Genomic DNA, 17209 nt, shown 5'->3' on the forward strand with positions numbered 1-17209 from the left:
TGGGCTTCATTGAGCCCATGAACTATGAAAACGGTTGGGTGAAAGCAGGTGGGTCGGCTTGTAGGGGTGGTGCTAGCACAGAGTGGACTGAGTCCATGGAGAGGAGAGTAACTGGATCCATCAGTATTTATGGCAATCTCAGTACCAAATATAGTGTTTGGCTCTTCATAGGTACTCAATAAATACACATGAAATGAATGAATACATGAAGGTAATCATTGAGATGAGGATAAACAAATGCATAAAAGATATATTATAAGCTAAAGGGAAGGTGGGGCACTGTCTCTAAAGGGTAAAGTGAAGCTGCACTGCCGCCTGGTGTGTGTAACCCCTTTCGTCACACACTGCGTGTTGCCTTGGACAAGAGTAACAAAGAGGATCCAAATTGTCAATTGCCATTAAGTACTGAGTTGAAAGACAGAGTAAACCTCAAACTAATCAATCCCTATTACATACAGGAAATGGGGGGGTGGGGATTAATCTAGGAAGACCTCCTGAAGTAGGTCAATGATGTGCTAAAATCTTTCTTCTTCCGAATTTTACAAATGAAATCTTATTGATAGGGTTTAATATATATTAATATATGTAGTATATATTGTATACACATATACTGTGTGTAATATATACATTGTACATACATATAGTATATGTATACAGATACACACACAGACATTTATATAAATGTAGTACCTGAATGTCTCAAGGTGTCTTCTCAGATAGTAAATCAAATAATTCTATCCTTGGGTGACTCTTATTTCCCTGCTGATCATTTTGGGGGCAATCATGGTAGAATAGGATTCCAATTTGGAATTCTAAAAATACTCATTCCTGTTCCCTTTCTATGGGTTTTGGGTGGCTCACACACATTTTTGCTTCTTGAAAGCTGCCTGTTGCCTCTGTAGTTACCCTGGTGCTGCTTCTGCTGCTCTGTGCAAGAGACCCTTTCCTGCCTCCTAGAGTCAGAAGCCATTACTCTTTCAGCACTTAAGTGACATAAGCTTTTTATATCCTCTTTCCAGTTTTCTAAAAGATAAGCTTTTACTAAAAAAAAAAAAAAATGGTGGAGTTTCCCAGAAAGTGTCCCGGAAGGATTCAAGTGCCAGCAACCTGAATTTCCCTTTTAACAGTCTCCTTGGACCATGAATTACCAGACCCTTCTCAGGGCACCATCACTCTATCCCTAGGGTTCAGAGGCAGAAAGGTTCACAGAATCTTTCTTCGGCCAAAAAACTTACTTGTAATCCCGTTGACCCAGAGTCATTCATTGTCTTCCTCCTGGTATCCAGTGCCAAGGGTTGCCCTGGGAGGAAGGTGCTAAAACCAAGGCTAGGAGTGGCTCAATCCAATTCCAGGGCAGTCATTGAGAACCAAGGGGGGATCCAGACCAGTGAAAATGGAACAGGGTACAATTTTGAATGAGCAGACTGGAGTTATCAGTGTCACTTACACTGCCAGTTCATTCCCCAAACAAGTCAAAGGAGAGCAGAACAAGCTCAGCGAGGAGGACGAGAAGAATGCCTCTCCCATCTACCCAGTGACATAGGAACCTCAGGGACCCCAAGAAACACAAGTGGGAGTATAGCAGGAGAGCCTCGTGCTCTTGCTATATGAAGAGTGAGGAATGTAAGCTTCCTGACCGCATTGAGGGAAGTCATGGCATGTCTATCCTAATGCTACACCACTGTCGTTTGTGGGTTGAAGACTTTGACAAGGTATAAGCCTTTCAGTGGTTGAACAAATAAAATGGACTGTCTCAGCAAAGTGGGTGCTCCTCCCTGAAGCCAGATGGGTTAGAATAGGGCTCATTCCTGGGCCTTTATAAACGTGAGATTTTGGGGTGTCTGAATTGATTACTTTGATGTAAAAAATTGTGAAGTCTCTTTTCTTTCTGCCAGATCTTCTAAGTTACAAGTAGACTTTTAATTTTCCATTTGGTGGTATTGTTTATGTTTTGTGTGTGTGTGTTCTATAAATTGGTGAGTGAACAATACAGAGCTCTAAGAACAGATATAAATCTAAAGATTTTTTTTAGCCCAGTCTGGCTCAGTGGTTGAGCATCGACCTATGAACCAATAAGGTCGCACGGTTCAATTCCCGGTCAGCGCATATGCCTGGATTGCGGGCTGGATCCCCAATGTGGGGGGTGCAGGAGGCAGCCGATCAATGATTCTCTCTCATCATTGATGTTTCTATCTCTCTCCCCCTCTCCCTTTCTCTCTGAAATCAATAAAAATATGTATTTAATAAAAAAGAACTTTTTCAGTCAAATCATTCCTATCCTTTTTCTTTTAAAATAATTAAATAATTACGTTCTTGACTCTATTTGTTTCTCAGCGCGCCAATGGTACTCTGAAATGCTTCTGAAGTCAGAACAGAGATTTGAAAGTTGCTCCCCTGACCCCACTGCACATCCCATCAATACTTGGACTGAACAGATAGGAAATAAAGCATTGTCCACAAACATGCTCTGGTCATTCCTCATTCCTTCTCCTATTTCAATGGCCTGCCTTCCTCTTTTACACCCACTACGACTGACTGTGATGACGTCTAATTGCAGCATTTCCTTTCCAATGCACTTGGAGCACAACGACACGAGTTCCTTCAATTCTCTAACAGAGATGTTACAGAAAGCGAGCTTGCCAGAATGCCTCTTGACAAAATACAGGACATAACGACTGGAAACCATCCTGTGCTCTGTTCGTTCCCTCATCATAATTACATAAATTATCTCCTGGGGCTAGAAACACCAATCCTATTTCAAAAGGACAGTTTTCCAAATCCATATGTGAACCTATGCTGTCAGTGGGGAACTAGCCAGGAGAATCATCAACGCATGTCTGCAGGGCTGCCCAGGGCCTGTGGCCCATGTGGAAATGCACAGCGACTCTCACGGGCACCTGTACTATATACACACATCCCGATTCAATGGACCACTGAGTGCCATTGTGCCCTCTGTACTGACAGTGAAACTGGGGGCCAAGGGTTAATGATGTATCTAAGTTCATACAAACTATTTAGAAATGGATCTCAGGGAACCCTGCCCTGGGCTAGCCAAGTGGACCTTGCCTTCCTCCAGGAAAATGTTGCCATTGAGAAATCTTCAACTTGACTTAGAATAAACTCCTAAACCCTGTACCTCATGCAGCTATTTCACACACACACACAGAGAACAAGCATGAAGAAAAAGAATTTGATATTGTCTTCTTGTCTTCTGGGCCTCTTGATTCAGTCACAGTCTTCAAGCTTTATATGTGATGCTTGTTTTGACCTAATACATGAATGGCTTCTTAAGCTACTAATGCAAGTATTACTGTTTTTATTGTTATTATTTTAATTTCACATGGAAAGCAAGGTAGAGATGGTATTTATTGCAATGATCCAGTGAGATATTTGGGTAAGGCCACATTTGTCGTACCATGAACTAACTTTCCAGTGCCATATGAAACACTGCCAACTCACTTGTCACTAACATTTTCCTTAAGAACAGAGCTTCTCTTTTCTCCTTCTCCTATCAGCTTGCCAGAAAGCGTTATATTGCCACCGCCAGCTGCAAGGTGGGATGGGATATAAGTGTGCATTAATGGCATTCTGAAGCCTGCCATAAATTCACTGCAGTGAATCTGAATGGGGAGATTAAACAACATTTAAGAACATTTTTCAAAAAGTAATGGTTTGTGTAGGACAGAAATAAGTTGGCTCTGATTTATGTACATTTCGTCTTAGGTCACCACTCTTCAAGAGGAGGAGTGGATCTTCATCCTTTACAACTGACCATAGAAACTGTCCAGTGTGTATCCTTCCAATAATATCATTGTTTGATGGACCATGTCATGAACTGGGCTATTTGAGGGTACTATTTTGAGTGACCATGTAATTTATTGCTCAAACTGAGATCCTTTTGAGAGAATTAAGGCCACTGTCCAGAATTTCTGTTCCATATTAAAGCCCAGTCCAGTCCAGCATCTGCTAGCTTAGCTTGTGTTCCCAGCTACAGACCATTGTGTGTGGGGTCCACGCAGCCATGAGCCATGCAGCTGCTTAAGGCCACAGGGCTATGGGAAGATAACAGGTGAATGCACACACGAGTGTGGGTCACGAGCAAGAGAGAATAAGGGGGAACAAGAGAGGGGGCACTCTTTGTCCTGGGATTTTAACCAGAAGCTTCTTCAAACTAACCAATTAAGTTTCCAAGATATTGTGCACTTATGGAGTCCAGCTCATAGCCAGTCCACTGTTCCCCAGGTTAGACTGGCAGGCAAGTACCTCCCTTGTGCCACCCCGACTTCTGTGCATGTGCCTATCTCTCCCTTTATCTCCCCCCTTTGTTCTTTGTTCAATTCTGGTGGTTTCCTGGGGAGGGGAAGCTGTCGCTTCCTGGTGAGCCTGCTCAGCACCATACTTATAATGTCTGGCCTCCCTTTGCTCTTTTTCTACTCACTAACTAGCTAATTACACTAACGGGGGTGGGGGGGGCACACAATTCAGCCTATAACAGGTACTAATTCCTGAACAAAGACCAAAATATATAAAAGCAATTGACGCATCCGAGAATGGCTGGGTTCCTCAAAAGCTCAAGAATTCCAAGATCTGCGATTCTTAGACTCACCAACTTTCTGTGGTCATGTGCCAGCATAGTTTTACAATTAAGAGCAAAGTGATGTTTAAAATATTTAATATGTTACAGGCACTGACAAATCAGTCTGAAAATCAGCCACCACCAAGCTGGGGCAAGCAGCTGTGCCCAGAGGCTGTCTGTTGTGTCCGGGGCTAACCTTTAGTTGAAGGATGATGAGGAAGGCTTGCTGGCAGGGCTAGTCCCAGGGCAAAAGCTGGACGAATGAGGGCAGCAGGGGGACTGCTATACCTGTGAGCGTCTGCATATCAGCCACTGTGAAGAGAAAGGAAATTTGAGTCTTACCACTTACAAGCTAGATAATCTTGTCTAATACTGTCACCGCTCCAGGCTCTAGTTCACTAATCTGTGTGAAAACTGCATGTCCACTAGACTCAGGTATTTGAATGTTGGAGGCATTTTCATTGTCGTTGCCCCAGTTTTTCTTTCAGTTTACTGGCACAAAAGCCGCACATGCAAGGGGCAGGATGGTATCCATTTTCTTTCATTTTTTTCTCCTTTTTCCTTCCCTTCCTGTTGCTTGGAAATCATCTGGGAGAGTAACAGAGGTCTCTCCCACATCGTCAGAGTCACTACTTTCAGCTTGACACGATGAATTTAGCTTTGGAAAGTGACCAGTTGACCCCTTGAAAATTTATTTGAAAATAAAAATCCAGAAAGGTTTTCATGAACCACGGAGGTCTTCCATTCTTATTCAAGGTTCACTACACGGATTTAAAATTTCTTCAACAACAAATTACGCACTAACCATTTTGCGTATGCCTAGCTTGAATGGTATTCAGTTGGATTTCTTCCTCTCAGGATTTTGGCATTTAGATTTTTTGAATTTAAAAAGAAGAAATAAGTGACAGGCAGAATAAGGGGCTCCATATCAAAGACTAGCTTCACCAGATGGACTATGTTGAAATTCAGTAACAACCCAGTTTGGAAGCAGCTCACCTAGAAAAGATTTTCATCACTACAAGGTATGTCTCCCAGAAAATGATAATTTATTCACCATCTCTATCTAGCACTGTCCAAAATAGTATAAGGAAGCATTCCTGAAGAGCCAGGGTTCCTGAGTAAAATAGCAGAATTTTGTGTTTTCACAATGTTTAAAATCAAAGCAGATCTCCGCCTTGTAAACGGGAGAGTGAACAGATAACTTTAAATGTGTCCTATAGCTTTGGATGATGAGGATTCAAATGTATGAAGACAGTAAAAGTCAAGAGTGCTATGTGAGCAAGCATGGGTCTCAGTCCTTAAACAAACAAAAAACCCTCTGATTTTCTTTCCTAGATTTATTGTCAAACCATTTGCAGGGAATTTGGGGAAAATCCAAGAATAAGAGACAATTCTGTGTAGTAAATAACTCCAATCATAGGCCAGACGTGTATCTCACCCCAGTCTGAAAGAGGGATTGAGAAACCCACCACGCAGAGAGGATTATGTTGTATTGGAGCTAAATCTCAGAAGAAAACACTGCTGGGAGGGTCTTCATATGTTGTCTCTATGATGGAGGATAGGAAGAGGGAAAGATCGTTGACCACCAACAGTGGACAGGAAATTTAACGCAACATGGCAGCTCCAAGAAGATAGATGGGATGTGGGATCCCAAAGCTCTCGGGCTCACTTTGGAGTTTACAGGTGCTCATTCCCTTTGATTCATGGCTGCGGTTCTTAAGGGCAGGGGAACTTAGTTAGCTGGCGATGGGATGCAAACAGAAAGAAAGGCTTCACCAGCTGGGAAAACAAAAGATGTTTGGGATGATGTTGATGAAAGCCTTTTTTAAGTGAGAGGTACAGCGAGTGTGAGGGGAAGGCAGCTGGAGCCTTCGCAGGTCGGCTAATGACGCCGGGTGCTGCTGACACAGCAGTTCGCCCAGCCAGCGCAGGAGCGAGCTGCCTGGGGGACCTGGCCTTTTTCTTAGGGTTGGACCCTTCAAGTCCGGGCCAGGGGGAGGCTTCACCACGTGGTTTATAAGACTTTCTTGTGCTCTGATTTGAATGCTTACCACTGGGACATACTTAACTAAAACTGAGCTTAAAATTTTTTCCTTTTCAGACTCCATCCCCCTTAGCAGGTATTTGGTTTCTAAGATCAGAAATCAACAGGGGAGAGGATGTTAGTCTGGGTTATAAAATGAAATGAAACGCCTCCACTTTTTCATCCACTTTCACTAAAATGGCTGGTGCTTTGCTCATGAGGCTGCGAAAAGCCTAACCTGGATGTACAAAACCAACTGGGTGATTGTTTACCTGTCCCAGGGACCCAAGAAACAGGGGGGTTTTGGTAATTATGTCTACCAAGTTGTGCGGCTGTGCCTGTGTGATCTAAAATGTAAAATATTGTGCATGATGATACTGCATTTTAATCTCTCCTGTTTTCATGTTGTTTCTCCAACAGAGGCAAGATGGCATGTACCACAAAATCAGCATCTGTGATGGTCTTAGAATTTATAAATTCAAGTGGCTGACCCCATCTCACCTGCTCCCCATTATTACTAAGTGACCTCTTACGCCCCCCAATATCATTCCAGTGTTGGAAGCTCACTGTCTCTGGAGGTAGTTATTCCATCATCAGACATTAATATCAGATGGACTCTAAATTTGATAAAGTTCTCTCCAGGTGACAACAATAGAGCTGATATGTTGATATTGAAAGGCCATGCTCACCTAACCCCACACTGCAAAACTGTTCTTCTAGGCATGGTCTATGTAAGCCCTTCCCATGCCATTGAGTTATATGGAGAAACAAATCAGATGCATTAGTGTTTGGAGCAGGGTCTCCTGTTGACAGTAAAACCTTACCTGGAGCACAGTGGATTGAGTTTAGACATAGGGAATAATCCCCTCATACAAGGGTTTATACACATTGGAAGAGTTACTATCGGGAGGAATGGCGTGTAGAGAACATTGTCTCCTAAATATCATTTCCAGTTCTACTGCTTCTGTAAGAGTGCTATCTGAGACAAAGAAATACACTAGTGTTTCCTCCTCCATTCAACCGGTACTTTCCAAACAATGGAAAAATGGTTTTAGAGATTTGCCCAAACTCCAGCCCATAGACCAAATCTTTTCCATTGTCTCTTTCTGTAAGGCCCTGTAGTGAAGAATACTTTTTACATTTGTTACTGGTTGAAAAAGAATCAAAAAAAATTTTTGTGAAATATGAACATTATAGAAATTCCAATTTCAATGTCCGTAAAACACTTTTCTTAGGAAACAGCCAGGCTCATGGTTTATATGTGGTGTATGGCTGATTTTAAATTGTAAGTAGAGCTGAGTAGTTCTGACAGAAACTGTATGGCCTACAAAGCCTAAAATATTTTTTATCTGGCCCTTAGTGAAAAGATTTGAATACCCCTCATGTATGCTCTCCTCAGGTCTTCCTGACCATAGTGCCTGAAACCCAACAGTCTGGTTACCTGGACCTGTGTCTTCAGATCACTGTTTGCAAAGCTTTTAATATAATTTGTTTAATTATAAGTTTATATTCTTTAACTTATTGCTTTTATTTATTTATTTTTGTATTTTTAAAACAATTTTATTGAATTATTAGGGTAATAAAGCTTTTTACACAGTGCCTGAAACATACTAGATTCTCCATGAAGGCTTATTAAGTGAATATAATCAATCCTATATAATAAAGAGCTAATATGCAAATGGTCGTCACGCCCTTACGCCCTTACGCCCTTGCGCCAGGGCCAGGGGACCAGAGGCCGGGCTGGGGGACCTGAGGATGGGCTGGGAGACCTGAGCCCATGCCCCCCACTCTGGTGTCGGGGCCGGGGACCTGAGGACGGGCTAGGAGACCTGAGGCTGCACTCCCCACCCGGCACTGAGCCGGGGGACCTAAGGCTGTGTCCCCCTGCCCGGCGGGGCTTGACAGGGGACCTGAGGCTGCACCCGCCTCCCAGCAGGGCTTGACAGGGGACCTGAGGCTGCACCCGCCTCCCAGCAGGGCTTTGACATGGGACCTGAGGCTGTGCCCCCCGCCCTGCGGGGCTTGACGGGGGTGAGGCCGGTCGGGTCTGGGTCTCATGTGATTTTGAGGTATGCACAGGTGGGAGGGACTTGACTCTGGGTCCTGCAGTGCACCCCAGACTCTGACAGGAGAGAGATTTTCATATACATTTTACCAATTTTCTTTCATCTCTGACACTTCTATTATAGAGAAAGGGCAAATAGCAATATTAAAATATTTCCTCTAATTAACTCCCTTTTAATGTGCATGAACTTCATGCACCGGGCCACTAGTTTTATAATATAATTTCATGAACGGGATACAGAAGCTCCAAAGGTGAAAAGCCAATGGTAGTTTTTGTTATAAAGAGCACTGCACAAGGAAGTGTTTCTTGATGAATATGCATGGTTTGCACTAAAATGTCTGCCACCCTCTCTGTACCAGATGTAGTGATCCTAGATTCCCTGACTTGTAATTACAAAGCAAAATATTCGAATGCTAATAATAAGACCAACCTCTATACCTTTTAAGTACAATCTTCTTGATTATAAGCAACCACTGACTAAAGACATCAATTAGAGGGATATTTCTTAAACCCTGGGGCAAGAGTTAAGTTAAAAAAAAAAAAAAAAAACAGCTTGGAAAGTGGCTTAACTCCTTGACAATCACCAACCCCCCAGCAAGCATTAAAAGCAAAGCCATTATTTTACGTCGTGTGGAAGAAAAGGAACACTCTGTGTTTCCTGTTGGGTGGCTCCTGTCTCCTAGACACCATCACCTTGAAAACAAAGGCAGCAAACGTGAGCAGGGGAGATGAAGTTCAGTTTGCTTGTTTCTGTCTCTTTAGCCCATTTCAAAATACCTGATCCTGGTTTTAGAGCATTTGGGGGCTTCAAAATCCTTAGGAAAACTGCAGACACACATTGAAACTATGCTTGCCCAACAGACCCCAAGGAGCTGTTATCATACACCATCTCTCAGGAAGAGCCAAGCATTCCCGCAAAAAGAAAGAAAAAAAAAAGCTAGCCAGAAAGAGTACGGAGAAAATAGTGAAATTCTAGAAAGAGAACCAAGACATTTCTCATCACCCAAATAGAAATATGCATCTTCTAGTTTATTTTTCGAGCATTCCAAATGAGAAACTTTGTGCAATCAAATATAAAGTAGAGCAATGCAACACCCATATGCTCGTTCATTCAATCATTTTTTTTTCCTTTCACCTTCTTTTTTGAAGCCTTCTTTAATTTATTGGGTTGAAGTAAGTCACTGCCTCTTCATTATTCTCAGTTTTTTTTCACCTTCGGCTTCCTTTCAACCCCTATGCATTATATAGTATTTTAATGACTGGCTCTTGTTGGCACAGTTCAGCCTCTAGAGCAGCGGTTCTCAACCTGTGGGTCGCGACCCCTTTGGGTGTCGAACGACCCTTTCACAGGGGTCGCCTAAGACCATCGGAAAACACATATATAATTACTTATTGTTTTTGTGATTAATCACTATGCTTTAATGATGTTCAATTTGTAACAATGAAATTGGGGGTCACCACAACATGAGGAACTGTATTAAAGGGTCGCGGCATGAGGAAGGTTGAGAACCACTGCTCTAGAGGGAGTTCAAGTGCCCAAATCCTGAAGCGGATGAGTTCTGTTGTGATGAGTGGGTCAAGCACAGGAATTGGACCAAGGTGTCTGTCTGGAGTGGAGCATTTGGGGGGAGGAGCAAAGAGATTCAAAGCTCTTGCTCTTGCTTAGAGTGCCCCGTCTAGGCAAAAGGATCCTCCCAGCTTAAATGCACCCTAAATTAGCTACCGAGGAAAGGGGACCAGGTAGGCATTTCATAAAAGACTCTAAATAGTAATAAGTGATCAAATAAATACTGAGATAACAGCCTTCAAAGACTCAAGCCCTAACCTCACCACCAGAGAAAATTCATCACTTGTCAATGCAATTTCCAAAGTTTCCTCTCCATTCTTTTTAAATTTTTATTGAATTGATTGGGGTGACACTGGTTAACAAAATTATACATGTTTTAGGTGCACAATTCCGCAACACATCAGCTGTACACTGTATTGTGTGTTCACCACCCCAAGTCTAGTTTCCATTCATCACCATTTATCCCCCCTATACCCTCCTCCACCTCCCTTGAGCCTTGCTCCCAAGAAGAAAGAAGCCTTCTTCTTTAAGAATGGATAGAACCATGCTAGGAGGCTTCTTTCTTTTTGGGAGCAAGGCTAAGTTGATCGACAACAAGGTATGGTGAAGGGGGTGGTGCAAGAATGGAGGCAAGGGGAAGAGAAAAACTATGTGGGCTGGAGGGGAAGCTGGGGAGCAGCTGCATGGATAAGGGGAATGGGTGGGAGAGGAGAGGGGGTTCGAAGGAATATTTCCATGATCCCTTCAATTTCTCTTAGAGTATAAAGACTAGAACTCCTTGTATTTACCCTTGGCTTTGAATCTGTTTCTGAGGCACAGCAATGTTCTGAGACTGAACTACAGGGCCTCTAGGTTAACTTGAATGGCACAGTGAATTCTCACTTTGTCCGGCCTCTTTTGCACATTTCCTCTGAAACACATGGAAGATGGCTGGCCGAGGTGCAGATTTTAAAGGCTTGCTCCTCATCATAATGAGTAGTTGGCATAGTCCAGCAGATTTCTCACTATTTTCTTAGTGATGCCATTTTTATAATAAAATCATTAGTCTGGAGTTTATTTTGTGTTATAATATATGAATCTAAAGTATTTACCTAAATTTGGTACCCATTTACTCCAAATGGTGTGTATGAAGTAATTTCGAATCTCCACATATTCTTAGGGAAAACTGGTAGAAAGAGTGGCAAAATGTTATAGTTCCATACCCAGCTTCTGACATCAATGGACTGCACAGGACTTTGGCCAAGTCACTTTGCTTTGATAGCATTCACTTTACGCATCTGTAAAATGAGTGGATTCGATTAAGTTCTCTTCCAGAATGACATTTGATGATTCTCTGAAAAAATGATGACCCTTACTCAGGACAAAATAGGTGCTTCCTGGACACTCATCTGGAACATGGTGATCCACCACTTTGGTTGTTGCTGCTTGCATTTCTTAGATAACTTACAAACAAACATCTTTGGTGACGCAGCCATGCCAAAAGCCCAGAATCCAGCATATTTACTTCATTTAAAAAGGCTGTGCAGGATATGCCTGGCTGACATGAATGGTGCCTAATGGGCTATAAATAACTTTTGGCCACTTGACCTTGGTCAAGTTGATATGACCCCCATCAGAACTCTTCAACTGTGGAATCCTATGGATGCCCATGAACCACTTCCTAAATGAAAAGGATATTTCCCCCTAATTGGGGAGAGGAAGCATGGTAATGTGGAGCAGTGATAAGTCACACATTTTGTGAATTTGTGACTTGATTGTTTGCTGTAGTTAATCACCTGTGGCCCAGCTCTGTCACTTTCTCCTTTTGAGCTAAAAGACCCAAAGAGCCACAGCTTTGAATTACCTGCCTAAGCAACAATTTTGCCCAACTCTCTTCCCCCCACACTCACCCTCACGCAGCAGCACTTTCTACCATGTTCCCATGTTCCTCTGTTACATCGTATACCTGCTTTCCAGTCAAAGCCATTTTTCCCATTACCCTCCATACCTCGATATTTTTTTATTTCCATGGAGTGTTAGCTCAGAATCCAGATTCCCTGAGAAGTTTTTCCTGTGTGATGATAGCAATTGCTACTACTACTGCTACTACTACTACTGTCCCCAGCATCAACATGACCATGAACTGAGCTCCGTCGATGTGACTGACACTCATCTTGCAGTGAGGCTGCATCTTACCTCTGCCACTTGCTATCTGTGTGATGTTGTTTAAGTAACTACCCTCTCAGTGCCTCAGTTATCTCATCTGGAAGTTGGGAATATCAATAGCTCATATTTCATTGGGTTTTTATGGGGTTGAAATGTGAAGAAGTCCTTAGAACCATGCCTGGCACATAGTAAGATTCTCATGAATGTCAAGTAAAAATGATACAGACACACCTCAGAGATGTTGAGGGTTTAGTTCCAGGCCACCACCATAAAACAAACCCTATATAATAAAAGCCTAATATGCTAAGTGTCCGGTTGTCCATTCAACCAATCAAAACATAATATGCTAATGATATGCTAAGGCCACTCAACTGCTCGCTATGATGCACACTGACCACCAAGGGACAGACAGTCGACTGGTCAACCAGTCACTATGACATGCACTGACCACCAGGGGGCAGATGCTCCAACCGGTTGGTTAGCTTGCTGCTGGGTTCAGGGCAATCGGGACTGAGTGAGATGGGCGGGACATGCCCTGGAGCCCTCATTTTGGTGGTCCGGCCGGGCCCCACCCGTGCACAAATTTATGCACCGGGCCTCTAGTGTTACAATAAAATAAGTCACACATTTTTTTGTTTCCTAGAATGTGTAAAAGTTATATTTATACTATACTTTAATATATTAAGTGTGGAATAGCATTATGTCTAAAAAAAACAATGTACATACCTTAAATTAAAAAGTACTTTATTGGTTAAAAATGCTAACCATCATCTGAGTCTTCAGTGAGTTGTAATTTTAGTGGATGGAGGGTCTTGCCTCAAAGTTGTTGCTGCTGACTAATCAGGGTGGTGGTTGCTGAGGGTTGAGGTGACTATGGCAGTTTCTTAAAATAAGACGACAGTAAAGTTTCCTGCATAAACTGACTCTTTCACAAATGGTTTTTCTGTAGCATGTGATGCTGTTTGATAGCATCTTACCCATGGTAGAACTTCTTTCAGAATTAGAGTCACTCCTCCCAAATACTACCTCTGGGTTAACAACTGGATTTATATAATAATTAAATCCTTGATTATCATTTCAACAAAGTTCACAACATCTTCACCAGGAGTAGATTCCATCACAAGAAACCACTTTCTTTGCTCATCCATAAGAAGCAACTCCTCATCCGTTTAAGTTTGGTCATACAATTGCAGCAGTTTGGTCTTCAGGCTCCACTTCTAATTCTAGCTCTCGTGCTATTTCCACCACACCTGTAGTTACTTTCTCCACTGAAGTCTTGATCCCCTCAAGTCATCCATGAGGGCTGAAACTCACTTCTTTCAAACTCCTGTTAATGTTAATGTTTTACCTCTTGCTGTGAATTAGAAGTGTTCTTAATGGCATCTAGAAGGGTGAATCATTTCCAGAAGGTTTCAATTTAATTTGCCCAGATCCGTCAGAAGAATCACTTATCTGTGGCAGCTATGCCTCAGAAAATGTATTTCTTAAATCATAAGACTTGAAATTAGTCCTTAATCCATGGGCTACAAAATGGATGTTGTGTTAGCAGGCATGAAAACTACATTGGTCTCACTGTACATCTCCATCAGAGCTCTTAGGTGACTAGGTACATTGTAATGAACAGTAATATTTCAAAAGGAATCTTTTTTTTGTGAACAGTAGGTCTCAACAGCAGGCTTAAAATATTCAGTGAACCATGTTAAAGCAGACGTGCCATCATGCAGTCTTTGTTGTCCTACTTATAGAGCACAGATCGAGTAGATTAATATAATTCTTATGGGCCCTGGGTTTTTAGGATGTGAAATGAGCACCGGCTTCAACTTAAAGCCACCAGCTATATTAGCCCCGAACAGAAGACGTAGCCTGTGCTTTGAAGCTCTGAAGTCCAGCGCTGACCTCTTTCTAGTTATAAAAGTCTTAGATGGCATCTTCTTCCAAAATAAGGCTGTTCTGTCTACACTAAAAAACCTGTTGTTTAGTGTGGCTACCTTCATTAACTATCTTAGCCAGATCTGCATACCATGCTGTAGCTTTTACTTCAGAACTTGCTGCTTCACCTTGTGCTTTTATATTATAGAGATGGCTTCTTTCTTTAACCTTATGCACCATCTTCTGCTTACTTCACACTTTTCTTCTGCAGCTCCCTCACCTCTCTCAGCCGTCATAGAATTGGAGAGAATTACAACCTTGCTCTGGACTAGGCTTTGGCTTAAGGAAACGTTGTGGCTGGTTTGATCTTCTGTCCAGACCACTAAAACCTTCTCCTTATCAGCAACAAGGCTGGTTTGCCTTCTTATCATTTGTATGCTCACTGGAGTAGCATTTTTAATCTCCTTCAAGAAATTTCACTTTGCATTCACAACTTGGATAACTGGCACAAGAGGCCTCGCTTTCAGCCTATCTTGGCTTTTGACCTGTCTTTCTCACTAACGTTACTTATTTCTAGCTTTTGAGTTAAAGTGAGAGATATGTGACTCTTCCTTTCACTTGAACACTTAGAGGCCATTGTAGGGTTATTAATTGGTTTCTAGATTGTTGTGTCGAAGGGAATGTGGAGGCCAGAGGAGAGGGAGAGAGATGGGGGAAGAGCTGGCCAGTGGAGCAGTCAGAGCTGTCTGCGGATTTAGTTTGCCGTCTTACACAGGGTGGGTCAAAAATAGGTTTCCAGTTGTGTGTGAAGCAGGTAGTTTATTCTTATATTATCATTTATTAACTATTGTATTATTTTCCATACAAACAACTGGAAACCCACTTTTGCCTCACCTTGTATAGTTGCAGTGCATGGAGCCCAAAACAATGAGAATAGTAACATCAGAGATCACTGATCACCATAATAAATATAATAATAATGAAAACGTTTGAAACATTGTTAGAATTACCACGTGTGACACAGAAACAGGAAGTGAGAAAATGCTGTTGCAAGAAAAAAATGGTGCCAATAAACTTGCTTGCCACAGGGTTGCCGCAGACAATTTGTAAAACATGCGGTATCTGTGAAGCACAATGAAACGTATGCCTGACTTGATGATGACCGGGGTGTCTCCAGTGTGCTCATGAGGAAACGAGCTTCAGAGAGTGAAATTATTTACCTAAGTGTTCAAGTTATTTACTGTTGCATAATTACACACTCAAAATTTTAGTTGCTTTAAATATCAGTTTTATCTAGATCAGTGATGGCGAACCTTTTGAGCTCGGCGTGTCAGCATTTTGAAAAACCCTAACTTAACTCTGGTGCCGTGTCACATACAGAAATTTTTTGATATTTGCAACCATAGTAAAACAAAGATTTATATTTTTGATATTTATTTTATGTATTTAAATGCCATTTAACAAAGAAAAATCAACCAAAAAAATGAGTTCGCATGTCACCTCTGACATGCGTGTCATAGGTTCGCCATCACTGGTCTAGATCATGATTTTGTGTCTCGGGGATTAGGGCCAGGCTTTGTTAAATGTTTTTTTCTGTTCCACTTCACATTGACTGGTGGCTGGGCATGACAGAAGGGTCCAATGTGTCTTCCTTCCCATGTCTGGAGGCTGGGGTCAACTGGGCTCCTAGCCATCTCACAGAGCTTCAGGTCCTTTGCACACGGTCCCCCCCACCCCCTTCCCCATCATGCTAGTCAGACCTTTCATAGGGCAGCTCAGGCTCCAAGAGACCAAGCTGGAAGCTGCCAGTCCCTTTAAAGGCTAGGCCTGGACTGGGATCGATTGACTTCTGCATTCTGTTGGTCAAAAGAAAGTCCAGCCCTAACCAGATTTGCTCAGTGGATAGAGCGTCGGCCTGCGGACTGAAGGGTCCCAGGTTCGATTCCGGTCAAAGGGCATGTACCTTGGTTGCGGGCACATCCCCAGAGGGGGATGTGCAGGAGGCAGCTGATCAAGGTTCCTCTCATTGATGTTTCAAACACTCTATCCCTCTCCCTTTCCCTTCCTCTCTGTAAAAAATCAATAAAATATATTTTAATAAAAGAAAGTCCAGCCCATATTTAAGAGGAGGGGATATATACTTTACCTCGTATTGGTAGGAGCATCAAAAAGCATGTGGCCATCTTTAATCTAACACACCAAAATCCCACACTAGTAAGTGCAATTTAAGCCAGATATGATTTTCAAAGTATAAAGCAGAATATCTAGCACCCATTGTACATTCCAAAACTGATGGCTGTTAATAACTGGAGATCTTTATCTGTCTGACTCCAGATGCAATGCTCTCGGCCCTCTATTCTTCCCACGTCACAGAGATAACGCCCCTGAGTCATGCACAGCCTGGGGTTCAGCAGGCTTTTACCAGAGGCTGCCCATGAACATGTGTTATTTTCTTACCCAAACTGAGGTTTCCCAGAAACAGGATCTCACTTTGCTTTTTAGAATTCCTCACTGTGCCTAAAATAATGCAGTGCACACCATGCTAATCCAACAAAATCAGCCAAAAACGTTTTTAGTCACAAAACACTAAAAATAAGTAAGTTTAATGAGAGTGTTGTTTTAAAGCGCAGTGTTCACCATTCACTCCTTCAGTGAACGTGTAAGTACATAAAATGCATCTCCCATGTAGAAAGTCTGAGTACAGAGATGCAGAGGATGTTAGAGTTGGAGTATAGTAACAGTACAGTAATCATCGTGTTTGACGCACTAACTTTGCACAGAGAGAAATCAAAGGTCAAAGAGATAATTCACTGCCTTAGCTTGAACTTTGCTAAGTTGAAACAGAAAGTCAGGTCTTATGACCCTCAGGTCACTAACTTTTTTTGACTCTTCCCAACACATAGTAGTTATTCTAATCATGTGGCATCTAATGAGCAAAATAAACTGATGAATAAAATAGATCCA

Source organism: Myotis nattereri, assembly GCF_964212035.1.
Source record: "Myotis nattereri genome assembly, chromosome: 17".
Taxonomy (NCBI): domain Eukaryota; kingdom Metazoa; phylum Chordata; class Mammalia; order Chiroptera; family Vespertilionidae; genus Myotis; species Myotis nattereri.